This window comes from Salvelinus namaycush, chromosome 34, assembly GCF_016432855.1.
Source record: "Salvelinus namaycush isolate Seneca chromosome 34, SaNama_1.0, whole genome shotgun sequence".
Classification (NCBI taxonomy): domain Eukaryota; kingdom Metazoa; phylum Chordata; class Actinopteri; order Salmoniformes; family Salmonidae; genus Salvelinus; species Salvelinus namaycush.
The window spans coordinates 18,339,170-18,349,917 of NC_052340.1; the positions used below are offsets into that span (position 1 = coordinate 18,339,170).

General features: G+C 43.4%; 1 pseudogene; it reads right to left on the reverse strand.

Moving 5' to 3' along the window:
- Positions 1-1,765: 1,765 nt before the first annotated feature.
- LOC120028400 lies at positions 1,766-10,540 on the reverse strand (annotated as a pseudogene).
- Positions 10,541-10,748: the final 208 nt, after the last annotated feature.

Here is a 10,748-nt window from a genome sequence, read left to right on the forward strand (position 1 = left end):
CCTCTCACTGTCAACTGCGTTTATTTTCAGCAAACTTAACATGTGTAAATATTTGTATGAACATAACAAGATTCAACAACTGAGACAAACTGAACAAGTTCCACAGACATGTGACTAACAGAAATTGAATAATGTGTCCCTGAACAAAGGGGGGTGTCAAAATTCAAAGTAACAGTCAGTATCTGGTGTGGCCACCAGCTGCATTAAGTACTGCAGTGCAGTATCTCCTCCTCATGGACTGGACCAGATTTGCCAGTTCTTGCTGTGAGATGTTACCCCACTCTCCCACCAAGGCACCTGCAAGTTCCCGGACATTTCTTGGGGGAATGGCCCTAGCCCTCACCCTCCAATCCAACAGGTCCCAGACGTGCTCAATGGGATTGCGATCCGGGCCCTTCGCTGGCCATGACAGAACACTGACATTCCTGTCTTGCAGGAAATCACGCACAGAACGAGCAGTATGGCTGGTGGCATTGTCATGCTGGAGGGTCATGTCAGGATAAGCCTGCAGGAAGGGTACCACATGAGGGAGGAGGATGTCTTCCCTGTAACACACAGTGTTGAGATGGCCTGCAATGACAACAAGCTCAGTCCGATGATGCTGTGACACACCGCACCAGACCATGACGGACCCTCCACCTCCAAATCGATCCCGCTCCAGAGTACAGGCCTCGGTGTAACGCTCATTCCTTCAACGATAAACGCGAATCCGACCATCACCCCAGGTGAGACAAAACCTTGACTCGTCAGTGAAGAGCACTTTTTGCCAGTCCTGTCTGGTCCAGCGACGGTGGGTTTGGCCCATAGCCGACGTTGTTGCCGGTGATGTCTGGTGAGGACCTGCCTTACACAGTCCTACAAGCCCTTAGTCGAGCCTCTCTCAGCCTATTGCGGACAGTCTGAGCACTGATGGAGGGATTGTGCGTTCCTGGTGTAACTCGGGCAGTTGTTATTGCCATCCTGTACCTGTCCCGCAGGTGTCATGTTCGGATGTACCGATCCTGTGCAGGTGTTGTTACACGTGGTCTGCCACAGCGAGGATGATCAGCTGTCTGTCCTGTCTCCCTGTAGTGCTGTCTTAGGCGTCTCACAGTACGGACATTGCAATTTATTGCCCTGGCCACATCTGCAGTCCTCATGCCTCCTTAACGCATGCCTAAGGCACGTTCACGCAGATGAGCAGGGACCCTGGGCATCTTTCTTTTGGTGTTTTTTAGAGTCAGTAGAAAGGCCTCTTTAGTGTCCTAAGTTTTCATAACTGTGACCTTAATTGCCTACCGTCTGTAAGCTGTTAGTGTCTTAACGACCGTTCCACAGGTGCATGTTCATTAATTGTTCATGGTTCATTGAACAAGCATGGGAAACAGTGTTAAAACCCTTTACAATGAAGATCTGTGAAGTTATTTGGATGTTTACGAATTATCTTTGAAAGACAGGGTCCTGAAAGAGGGACATTTCTTTTTTTGCTGAGTTTAGCTTCTAAAATGACACGTTTGGAATTATTTGCATTTGTTCCATAAATTGTGCCATTAATAAGGCACCAACATTTACATAATACTATATGAAAAACATAACATTAAAAGTTAATATAAACTGACTTGAGACAGAGCAACTGAAACTATTTAAGATGTGCAGGGATCCTCTAAAGGCTTAGTAAAGGACAGGCCACTGGAAGAGGTTATTCAGAGGAGGCTAGCAGTCCTTCACCTTGTGCCACTGTTTCTCTCCTGACAGCTACCGAGGGGCTGGACGGTGGTGGGATGGTTTACAGAGCTGTATCATCTGGGGATGGGCTCCTCAAGCAATGCTGAGAAAAAGAAGAGTAAACAGAGAAGCCATCAACATATCACTTATATTAGCACTAAAGACAGACAAGAATATACCATCTTACCCAATGCATGCATGTGTACAGTTACATACAATAAGGGGTCTGAGTCTTGTAAAAGGTTTCAGGACAGGTATTGAATTATTTCCCTCTTGTATTTTAGATATAGATACACCCACATTTCTTCTTGATTACTTCACAATGCAGTAGGTGTGGTGGCACAAGAATGTTTCGAATGCCCACACACTGCCATTGTCTACCATGGATTTAGTCATACTGTATCTGGACTAATGTACTACTCATATAATGATAAAATAACAACCCATGGAAGTCAAATGTGGGTGAAATGACCTGTGTGAGGGCACTCTGGCTACTGTGTTGGTGTTTCAGGTCACTACCACATGGTAAGCAGTCAGGTCCGAGTTACACTGGAACAGGACTGTAACTTGGTATTAGAGACGTCTCTCTTACATACTGATCAGATTTTATGTGCAATTTAATCTTTCCTAAATCTGTATCTATTTTCAATGGGAGGGTTGCTTTAGTTTAATCCATGCATCATTTTAATAGATATTGTATGCGTCCCATTTGGCACCCTATTCCCTATATGGTGCAGTACTAGTGATTAGTGCACTACAAAGGGAATAGGGTGCCATTTGCGAAACAATCATTGTTTTAAAGCAGAGGAATTGCTAGCTTGTTTGCTTTTCCTTATGAGAGGGACCATTACTCACAGGCTGGATAATACATTCTCTTGTTGAGGTTGTGGAAATATTCACATTACATGAAGATCCATACACTGCATGCAAGTAAACTGAAATCAATAACTATAAATGTGCAGAGTATGGTAAATAGTGAAATGGGAGTAAATGATTACTGGTGTAAATGGATACAGACATTCAACCTAACCAACCTTCTGCCTCGTTTTGTGGAGATGGCAGAGGATGCCTATTATCAGAGACACTGGTTTGTTACATTCAGGTTTATAAACAGAGCTAACCCCAGCTCATCTCCCCAATGCCTAACGAGCTAAGCATGACAGGGAGGCAGCCCCCTGTTGTTCATTTTATTGCTTGTGGAGAGCAAGGCACAACTGATTGCCTCATCCACGTTAATGAGCCTCTGTTACTACAGACCCTGAGGCTATGGAGAAACAAAAAGCCAAACATGGGGCTTGGTGGTCACTTCTGAATTAACTGACTGTGAAAAAGCTACAGGAAAATCTGCATTGTGGTGTTAGCTAATTATCAAGCTATTAACAAATAGGCTCTTTTAGACCTTCTGTTCTACAAGGAAAAAAACATGGATCTCTGTCAGCATCATCTAAGGGAGCTTGTCTCAAGTTTCACCTTTGATTGCTGTTTGATTTCACCACAAACAGTATGTGCTACTGGCAATGTCACATACTTCTGTTTAACAAAAAGGTAATAGGAAAAATATTTTGTTTCACTGCCAGCAGACGGTTGCCACGACAACAGGCCACCGTCACAGTGAACGGGTGGCTCTCGTCGAGCTGCACTGCCTTCGGTATCCCAGAATCCACCTCTTTTCTTCCGAGGCGGCCATGGGCCCCCTTTCTCCAGATATACTCCTCCCCTTCTACACCAGGATAGAGTGAATAGAATAGTTACGTTCTTCAGCGCACACCCCAGGATTCATGAATCTGCACAATCCTTAACAGACAGCCCTCTCTTCTCCCTCTTCTCACCTGCCCTCTCTTCTCCTCCCTGCTCCTGCCATGCCAGCATAATGGCTCTATCCCTGGGAGAGCAGAGCTGAACAAAGCCAACCCTAAACAATGAGGTGACTGTGCCTGCAATCTCCCTATGGGAGGTCATGCTGATCATTGACACATTCTGACATGCATTGTGTCATTCTCCACAACTTTCTACCCTTTGGAAAATGTCTAATACACATCTGTTAAAGCATTTGCTGAAAGCACATTTCCATAGACATTACAGAAACCGATGGGTACAGTGTTCAATTAGCTCTTCTAATAAAGTGCGTTATCTAACATCCAAAGTTTACTGAGGACATCACGTTTCTCCAATACTTTATATAAATTGAAAATGTCCCCTTAAAGCATATTCCCTGATTGCTAATGCCCCCTACACACCTGATCCAATGGCTAGAGTGAAGGCTTCCCCACAGGCTGCCATGGTGATGCCCTGTAGGCCCAGGAAGGGCACACGACGGGTGCGACGGGAGCTACAGCCCAACTGACCATGCTGGTTACTACCAAACGTGAAACACTGACCCTTCTCTGGACACACGGAACAGGGGAATTAAATGTGTGAGGAAGATTGTTATTTTGTATTGTCAAAAGACACATAGAAGCACAATCATCCTATAGTAGATAATAGTATTACAATACATCTACATGTTTTACTATTTAAGCATGACACGGGGATGTCATGTCCTTGAAGCTTATAGGAACTTTTGGTTTCTAATTACAATGGGTTCAGGAACTGCATGGTGACATTTCAGGTGAAGACAAAATATAATTTAACCTGTGACAGCAACAGAGTGGGCTGTTCCAATATAAATGTAAACAACCTTGTCCACGTTCAGCGGTGCTGATTGGACAAGACTGAACGAGTGGACTTCTTCAATCTGGTCACAGGGGGCTGGTTACTTTGCAGCGTTGATTTTATCCAACCGCAGCTTGTTGAACATAACCAAGCACATTTTGAGGAGTCGCAATTGTTTTCATGGCAACACATTTATAGGCTCAAATGTAAATGATAATGGGGAGCCCAATTCTGATCTTTTGCTCAATTATTGGCATGCAAAAGATCTGATCTGATTGGTCCAAACCCAATTATTGGAAAACTAACAGAAGTGGACTGCCTGTGTAAACACAGCCTTAGAAGAAAATGTCAATCTACTATTCTGGTCAATTAATTAAAAAGAATGTTTGAATCATATCAAAAGGGAAACATTGATATCTTAAAAGTAAACTAGATACAGTTGACCTTATCAGCTGAAATGTGTTTTCTACAATTTCACACTACAAAAGCGTAAGGAGGAAATGCTGTGTCATGTTCTGTAAGAATTCATTGAGGGGGAGTTTCTTGTTCTGTGTTCAAGGCAGAGAAAATATTCAGTACGGAGTAGAGTGAGTAAGAGAGTTAGGGAGGGCAGGAAGTAGGTAAACCACAGGTAACTGGGCAGTGCTGTCTCCACTCAGCATCACACTATGCCCTGCTATAGCACTCAGACCTGGATTCAAATACTATCTGAAATCTTTCAAATACTATGACTGTAAGCTTTAACCTGTCTGTAGTGACAGATAGGCAAGGTTAGCAGTTTTGAGAATATTATATTGGTCCATTAAACCAAGCAAACTCAATTAAGCACAGATCAAGTATTTGAAATTATTTCAAATAGTATTTGAACCCAGATCTGATAGCACTGTGCTCATTCTCCTAACCCTCGCTCTAATAGAACCCTGCTTCCTGCCCATGAGGATTTCTGGTAGATGGGTTAACTATCAGAGAGAGTGTTTGTCACCGTAAGAGAATGCTGCCTCACTGGATATTGGCCCAGAAGAAAATGGCATACACCACCTCTATAAATCCATGCATTAGTTTAACACAACAAAGCATGTACATGAAGAGCTATGTCAGTGCTTAAGCAAGCAGGGTGTTGGTGCAGTGGAAATAAAGGGCATGTTTCACCTTTAACGTGAGCGCTGCTCTTTAGTGAGTTCTTAATGAAAAGGATCGCTCGCATTAATAGTAACCTCTGTGGAATGCCAGTACAATTTCACAGCACTTTCATGCAATGACTGAATATGTTCATTATGTTGTTACTACATTCCAAGGGAATGTTTATCCTAATGAATGCACAATATTTAGGCTAGAAAACAAGCATCTGTTCAGAAGAGGAAATTCATTTTAAATGTGGACTAGTTTGTTACATGCACTGTAGCTCATATCTTGATCCTACTAGAGGATTTTTGCTTCCTGGTTAATTGGAACTCAAATATTCTACTATGTAGCCTATAAGAGAAGGTAACTTTACCTGATGCTGCCACAGGCCAGAATGCTGTTATGGGTGCTGATAACCATGGAGCAATCTACTTCACACAGCACCCTGCGGGCCTCAAACTCCCCTGGCACACACACCTGCTGGGGAGAGTTGTGGGAGTCCTGGGTGCCCAGCCCCAGGCGACCTGCCACAGAGGGGAACAGATAGGGAACATGAGGGGGCAGAAAGCAGAACATTCTGTTAGAATGCCAAGCTCTCCCACAGCCACTGCTGACATAACCAAAGAAGACAGAGAGTGATTGACGACCCCAAAAATAAATTAGCTCATTTACCATTGTCACCTCTTCCCCAGGAGAATATTTCTCTGTCATTGGTCACAGCAAGCACATGGGAAGCATCACATGACACCTGGACCAGCTCGTATCCGAGTAAGGCCTCCACGATCTTGGGCTGGGCATCAATATATATAAATAAATAATATCAAGCTTTTCCCCCAGAACGACTGACAACGTTTATAACAAACCTCAAAATCATAGACATTTACCTGTGTTACGTCATTCAAATTCCCCATGTCCGAGACAGCCATTGCTTCCGCTTCCAAACGTCATAATAACACCTCGTTCTGCAAATTGAAAATTAGAAATTGAAAAATAGATTATAGGTACGATGAGCTGATGGGTGTGGCTATAGCACAGTGTGTGTTTTAATCCCTAACAAGGGAATACTAATCTGCTCCACCACAGTGATAAATGGTGATAAGGGAGCAGGAAATAGAGCTGGGACTTTAATCCTGTGTTATCTGCTTTTGGTATTGGACTAATGACAGCTCACTCAAGACTATGACTGTGACTAACAGTGTATCCCGGTTTGAGAAAGTGTACCTACTAAACGCCAGGTCAGCAGAGTGGAGATTACATTCTGTAGGGGAGGACAAACACTGATGAATGTTCTATAAAAGAGGTGATTACATCCACACTTCCAAATGCAGCTTACATTCCAATGCTGCTCCAGTGCTTTATGATAGTGCTATATACTGCAGTGTGTGTGTGCGGTAGCAAAAACACACAGTGAATAAATATTGATTTCCTATAGTGAAGCTACCCTACTGAGGCTGACCTGACACAGATGCTGTGCCCCCCAGCAGAAAACAATGAGCAATGGTGTACATCCCAAATGACACCCTATTCCCTATATAGTGCACAAATTTTGACCAGGGTCAATAGGGAACTGGTCAAAAGTAGTGCACTAAGGGCCCATAGGGCTCTGGTCAAAAGTAGTGCACTATATAGGGAATAGGGTGCCAGTTGAGATGCTATTATGGCCTGTACCTGTCATACAGGTGGTGAAGAGATCCCCACAGGACACAGACTTGATGGTGACTCCAGACTGGCCCTCCAGGAAGCGAGAGATGAACTGCAGCTGCATCTGTTCTACTGCACCAGGCAGAGTGGGCACACCAGATCCTACTGACATCACCTGGCACCGTACCATTAGGATGTGGTTTGGAAATGTGTGAATACTGCTGATACTAAAGACTATCCAGATAACACTCTCATATTGTTAAAAACAAATCCTTCATCTTGTCAGCTTTTAACCATTCTAATGCATAATCTGAGGGTATTAAAGAGGCAGCTAGTAGCTTAGATGGTTAAGGGCAATATTTATCTATGAAACCTAACTGAGGTTGACAAGGCTAATTCAGACAGAGAAGGGAAATGTGGATCAAGAAATCCAATCTGACCTCCCAGGTGATGAGTCAGCCTGACTTGGTGACGCCCATCTTCTGTGTGCGTCCCAGGGCCACCTGCAGCACCTCTGTGTTGAGCATGGGCAGACGCAGGGATGCCACTGCCCCATGTGTACACTGATGACAGCGGGAGGGAGTGCAATTTTCCTGTTCCCATCTGTCCATCTAGTACAGGACAAAACATTATACTAAAAGGTGTTAATTATTACAGAACCGGTTCAATCATAGATGTGGCAGGTATGTCACTGACCTCTGAATGACCTTGTGCCGGTCATTCGCCCTCCCGGTTTACCATGACCTCCTGACTGCACGGTGGACAGTGGTTTCTCAATTCTGGACCAGAAATCAAAATGTATTTGAATATTATATACATACACTTCCATCAATGGTAATGTATGTATACATCAGATAAATTGTTGTTTTCTTACGATGAGTCTGGTGACTAGAAGCTAGAGGCTTTGTCCAAAATGGCATCCTATTCCCTATATAGTGAACTGTATAGGGAATAGTGTGCCATTTGGGATAGACTTTTGTGGCATTCACTACCTGCACATTTTGACGTTGCCTATATCAGTGAAGAGGTTGAGCAGGGGTTTGATGCAAACAGGGTGGGCCATGATCTCATTGAGCTGTGGGTGTTTGGATGGGTCCAGGTTGAGCATGTTCATGATGAGCTTCCTGAGTTCTGGACTGTACCGGTCTGAGATGGGGGCAAAGGTACCGCTCATGATCTTCAACACTAGGGCAGGTAGGTTCTGTAAAAGAAGGAAGAGTGAGTAAGCCCAAGGAGAGGAATTAAATATTAAAACTATGCTAATGCCTTGATTTCTTTATGGGTTTACTTTTGGAACAGTAATCTTTACGCATCATCCCACAAATTAAATACATTTTACATGGAGATGGAAAGATACGTGCTTCAAAGACTAATGTGAGATATGATTCACTTCAATGCTATTTTTGAATCTTTTGGATCCTGTGCAAGGACAGTTTCTGAAATTGGAATGACAATGTACGAAGTGAATTTGAAAGAAATGTGTACAGCAGCCTCAAAAGCTCTCGAGGCTGGCTAGCTCATATAGAACACAGCCCAGGGCCCAGATATCACTCTTCTGATTATAGGGCTTTCCATCACACAGCTCCGCAAAGTAGATAAACTCTACTGCCAGTGCTGCCTATGACTATGCTTATCATCAGCGTACGCATTTTGCTGTTACTATGTAGTCAGGTGACCAATGCTAGATCATGTCCACTCACAGTGTAGGCTTTGCTCTTGCTGACAAGGATTTTGGTGATTCCAAAGTCGCCTATTTTGACAATCACTTGATGCTTGTCAAGCAGAATGTTCTGGGTCTTCAGCTTGCAGCTTGCTGCTTTGGCAGCAGCTAATGGGGTCAAACATACAAATGCATTCATGCATGTGGGCATTAGAACTAGAATTTGACAATTTATATAATGGGCAAATAACATAACACATCACAGTTAGTTATGACTAAAAAGACAACACAGTAGCTTTGCACTCGTCATGTACTAGTATTGTACAATATTGATTAGGGCAGCGATAGAAATACAATGAGCGCATAATTCTAATTGTATGAGCGCGGGACATTTAATTAAAGATGCGCGCGCCTGAACCAATGTACATGCTTTCCGTGATTTAAGTTTGACAGGAAGAGAAATTAAAAATCACAAAGTATGAATAAGAGTACTGTGCCTTAGCAGTGTAGTTTCATTAAGAAGTTCAAAGTGAATTATTTTGGATTACCCAAAAGCTCCTATTCGGACCACTTTGGTTTTCTCATACTTCTCCATCTCTGTAAAAAGACAAGGCTGTAAAAAACATCCAAAGTCGTCTCCAGGCAACACTTCCTCTGCTCCTATAGGGAACAACTAGGGACAAAAAGCAGCAGGTCTGAAAGCAAGCTTCTTCTGTTTTCCTTGAGCCCGAGTCTAGGGCTATTTGTGGTTACACAAAGGCTTTTTGTTGTAGGCTATTATTGAATGCTCCTTCATATAATTTTACTAAATTAGACATTGTCATCATAAATACTGTTGTGTGTGTGTGTGTGAGTGAGTGAGTGAGTGAGTGAGTGAGTGAGTGAGTGAGTGAGTGAGTGAGTGAGTGAGTGAGTGAGTGTTAATTCCCATATTATCTCTCTCCTAGGTAGGGCTGCAGATAAGTGTCTAGACGGCATGTAATTATGGAGCGCCTTCCCTTCGGCTGAGATAAGCAGGCAGCTGGCAAGCTTTGCTCCTGTCTTTTCTGCTTCCGTCTCTGCTCTAATGCAGGCCAAAACAAACATATTGTAGTCTCTCTGACAAGGCCTTGTCGGGTCTGTAATGCGCTGGTTACACATCACAGCCCTCATTTGAAGCAGCAAATGTTCTGCTTATTCTCAGGTACATCTTCCAACACCACATGCTGATCTAAACAATACATCACTGTACTTTGGCACTGGTGAAAATCATTGTAATCAGTGTCTGTTTACACTGTTTGTTGACCTTGCTGAACTCAAATGTGCACTCTCTCACACTACCTGGACCTGCTGGGTGACATATTTGACCTGCTGGGTGACATATTTCGTTTTGAGTTGTGTGCTATCACTGGGAGTGTTTGTGTGTCACTGGATGGATGTCAATGTCCAGGAATGCACTATCTGAAGGTGTAGTGTAGGGTGCACACCGAAACTACAGACGTTAAATCACGTAGTACGTACCTGAGTGGGAAGATAAGAACAACTGAAACTGCTTGACTGGTTGTAAATCAATCTGTAGAGATGATCACATTTATGAGATCTCAAGAGATGAGAGACACCTCATAAAAGTGCCAGGAATCAACGGGTGGAAGTCAGAATCACATCCAAAATATGTTATTACCTAACATCCACTTTCCACTGCAGATTGTTTACTAGATGTGGAAACTAGAGGGTGGTTACATCTCAAATGGTACATCTTCCCTACCTCTGACCAGGGGCCATATCTCTGGTCAATTTACATTTGTTTAATTTAACCTTTATTTAACTAGGCAAGTCAGTTAAGAACAAACTCTTATTACAATGACGGCCTACCCCGGCCAAACCTGGACGACGCTGGGCCAATTGTGCGCCGCACTATGGGACTCCCAATCACAGCCGGATGTGATACAGCCTGGATTTGAACCAGGGACTGTAGTGATAGCCTCTTGCA